Raw genomic sequence first — 4,446 nt, 5'->3', positions numbered from 1 at the left:
ATCTAAAGATGCCAACCACTTTCTACAAATCGGCAAAAATGAACACAGAATAATGTAAGAAGTTATCGAAAGCAATCCAAAAAAGAACCTGACGAGGTCTTATAGATAGCTAAAATAATAACTTAAAGAGTGGCCGACGTCCAGAAGTCGAACCAAGTCAACCCAAGTTATAAGTAAACCCTGGAAAGAGGTCTGGCCAACCCTATTAAAGAGGATTACTTTAACTTAGAAGGGCTCGACTTAACAAAGTCAGCCCAAAATAAAAAGGTTATAAAAGTAATCCCTGAAAGAGACCTGACAAAGGTCCAAGAAAGAGGATTACAAAAATAACCTAGAAAGAGATCGACCTAACGAAGTCGATCTCCTACAAAATACGAAAAGTTATAAAAGTAATCCCTGAAAGAGACCTGACAAAGGTCCAAGAAAGAGGATTACGAAATAACTTAGAAGAGATCGACATAAAGAAGTCGGTCTCCTACAAACGAAAAGTTATAAAAGTAATCCCTGAATGAGACCTGACAAAGGTCCAAGAAAGAGGATTACGAAGTAACTTAGAAGAGATCGACATAAAGAAGTCGGTTTCCTACAACGAAAAGTTATAAAAGTAATCCCTGAAAGAGACCTGACAAAGGTCCAAGAAAGAGGATTACGAAGTAACTTAGAAGAAATCGACATAAAGAAGTCGGTCTCCTACAACAAACAGGTTATAAAAGTAATCTCTAAAAGAGACCTGACCAAGGTCCAAAAAAGAAGATTACTTTAAATAATTGAAAAAGATCGACATCGGTCAAACTACTTGGAAAAGGACAAAGAAGTCGAGCATGGATTGCTAATCGGATCCACGCATCGACAACAAACCAGTTCAAAGAGGCTAAGCAACAAGGCCTCAAAGAAGCTAAGACAGGCGCAAGCAAGCGTGACATAAAATAACAAAGCCTCAGGGTCAGACCCAAAAGCTCAGAAGCTATTCGTTGTGTTTTTCAAAATAATGTTGCTAAACAAGCAACTAGAAAGAGCGTCAACAAAATAAACCAACCACAAAATAAAGAGTTTCAAAGCCCACAAGCCGGGCCAACTACAAATATATTCATAATAAATCAGCTAAAGGTTAGAAGACTTCTTAGCAGCATCAGTCTGAGGAGAAGGAGGGCGAGCCTGGAGAGGAACATCATCCACAGTACCATCGTCCCGGTTTAAGATCTGACAGTCAGGATCAGAAGTGGGAGGGTCGACCTTGGCAGGAGGAACAGTAGGCACTGACACCTTGGCAGAAGACACAGGGAGGGGATCGACCTCATCATCAGGGACAATCTTACCATCCCTGACAATGTTGTCCAGGCTAAAGAGGGTGAGATCGGCCTCGAGAGCAATGACCCGAACTTGCTCCTTCAAGTTCTCGTAAGCAGCAGTCACGCTGCCAACGAGATGACTTTGGAGCCCGGAATAATCTTTCCGGACATTGTCGAGCTCCCCCCTCAGGCGCACCACCTCCCGATAAGATGTAACGTAACTGTCCTTATGCATCATGGCTGTGTCCTCAGCCAACCTCAAAGAAGCTGCCAGTGATTGAGAACTCGCCTTCTCGTTCTCTAAGTCCTTCTCCAGCTTGGCTACTTGATGAGCGGATAATTTATACGCTTTTTGACATTATTTTTAGTATGTTTTTAGTAGAATCTAGTTACTTTTAGGGATGTTTTCATTAGTTTTTATGTTAAATTCACATTTCTGGACTTTACTATGAGTTTGTGTGTTTTTCTGTGATTTCATGTATTTTCTGGCTGAAATTGAGGGACTTGAGCAAAAATCAGATTCAGAGGTTGAAGAAGGACTGCTGATGCTGTTGGATTCTGACCTCTCTGCACTCAAAGTGGATTTTCTAGAGCTACAGAACTCAAAATGGCGCGCTTCCAATTGCGTTGGAAAGTAGACATCCAGGGCTTTCCAGAAATATATAATAGTCTATACTTTGTCTAAGTTTAGATGACGTAAACTGGCGTTCAACGTCAGCTCTCTGCCCAATTCTGGAGTTCAGCGCCAGAAATGGATCAAAAACCAGAGTTGAACGCCAGAAATGGATCAAAACCTGGCGTTCAACTCCACAAATGGCCTCTGCACGTGGAAAGTTAAGGCTCAGCCCAAGCACACACCAAGTGGGCCCCGGAAGTGGATTTATGCATCAATTACTTACTTCTGTAAACCCTAGCGACTAGTTTATTATAAATAGAACTTTTTAGCATTGTATTCAGAGTCTTGGTTACTCCGGTTCCCCTCTGGGGCCGAGACCAATGAACTCCATTATCACTTATGTATTTTCAACGGTAGAGTTTCTACACTCCATAGATTAAGGGGTGGAGCTCTGCTGTTCCTCAGAACCGACAGATGAATAGCCGTGCCGTGACAGGGTGCGTTGACCATTTTCACTGAGAGGATAGGATGTAACCATTGACAAGGGTGATGCCTCCAGACGATTATCCGTGCCGTGACAGAGCACTTGGATCATTTTCCCGAGAGAAGACCGAAAGTAGCCCTTGACAATGGTGATGCATTACATAAAGCCAGCCATGGAAAGGAGTAAGACTGATTGGATGAAGATAGTAGGAAAGCAGAGGTTCAGAGGAACGAAAGCATCTCTATTCGCTTATCTGAAATTCTCACCAAAGACTTACATAAGTATTTCTATCCCTATTTTATTAATGATTTTCGAAAACCCCATTACTATTTTATATCCACCTGACTGAGATTTACAAGGTGACCATAGCTTGCTTCATACCAACAATCTCCGTGGGATTCGACCCTTACTCACATAAGGTATTACTTGGACGACCCAGTGCACTTGCTGGTTAGTTGTGCGAAGTTGTGAACCATGGTATTGGCATCATGTTTTTGGCGCCATTACCAGGGAAAGAAAGAGCGATGAATTTTACATAATCAAAGTGTAATCACAATTTATGCGCACCAAGTTTTTGGCGCCGTTGCCGGGGATTGTTCGAGTTTGGACAACTGACGGTTCATCTTGTTGCTCAGATTAGGTAATTTTCTTTTTGTTTTCTCTTCAAAAATCTTTCAAAATTTTTTCCTTTGTTTTCGAAAAAAAAAAGAAAAAAAATATTTTTAAAATAAAAATGTTTTCAAAAATAAATTATTCTATGGCTTCAAAACTTTCAAGAATGAATTCTAGAGTTTCATGGTAACATGTTGAATCCTATCTGGCTGAAAAGCCATACCCAAACTCTTTTGGGATTGGTCTTCAACTAATCACCTCAATGGATGTAAATCCATTCTAAATCTTGAATGGCTATTAAGCCATGTCTGACCCTTTGATTGGAGCTTTAGACTAAAGAGCACAAGATTCCTGGAATTCATATTAAAGATTTTGAAATCCTTATTTTTGTTTTTCAAATAATTTTCAAAAAAATACAAAAAAAATTAGAAAATCATAAAAATCAAAAATATTTTTTGTGTTCTTGTTTGAGTCTTGAGTCATGTTATAAGTTTGGTGTCAATTGCATGTGCATCCTGCATTTTTCGAAAAAATCATGCATTCATAGTGTTCTTCATGATCTTCAAGTTGTTCTTGGTAAGTCTTCTTGTTTGATCTTTGCATTTGCATGTTGTGTCTTTTCTTGTTTTTCATATGCATTCTTGGATTCTTAGTGTCTAAGCATTAAAGAATTCTAAGTTTGGTGTCTTGCATGTTTTCTTTGCATTAAAAATTTTTCAAAAATGTGTTCTTGATGTTCATCATGATCTTCATAGTGTTCTTGGTGTTCATCTTGACATTCATAGCATTCTTGCATGCATTCATTGTTTTGATCCAGAACTTTCATGCATTGCATCATTTTTCATGTTTCTCTCTCTCATCATTAAAAATTCAAAAATAAAAAAAAATATCTTTCCCTTTTTCTCTCATCAAATTCGAAAATGTGGATTGACTTTTTCAAAAAATTTTAAAATCAAGTTGTTTCTTATGAGTCAAATCAAATTTTCAATTTGAAAATCTTATCTTTTTTCAAAAATTTTTTTAAAAATCAAATCTTTTTCAAATTTCTTAGTTATTTTCGAAAATTCCAAAAATCTTTTTCAAAAATCTTTTTCTTATTTTTATATCAAATTTTTGAAAATAACAATAACAATTAATGTTTTGATTCAAAAATTTCAAGTTTGTTACTTACTTGCTAAGAAAGATTCAAACTTTAAGTTCTAGAATCATATCTTGTGATTTCTTGTGAATCAAGTCATTAATTGTGATTTTAAAAATCAAATCTTTTCCAAAAAAAAAAACTAATTTCTATCATATCTTTTCAAAAATATCTTCTCATCATATCTTTTTCGAAAATTTGATTTCAAAATATCTTTTCTAACTTCCTAACTTCTTATCTTTTCAAAATTGATTTTCAAAATTTGTTTCAACTAACTAACTAACTTTTTGTTTGTTTCTTATCCTTT

The sequence above is a fragment of the Arachis ipaensis genome, chromosome B04 (genome assembly GCF_000816755.2).
Source record: "Arachis ipaensis cultivar K30076 chromosome B04, Araip1.1, whole genome shotgun sequence".
Lineage (NCBI taxonomy): Eukaryota > Viridiplantae > Streptophyta > Magnoliopsida > Fabales > Fabaceae > Arachis > Arachis ipaensis.
This window is presented reverse-complemented; position numbering follows the sequence as displayed.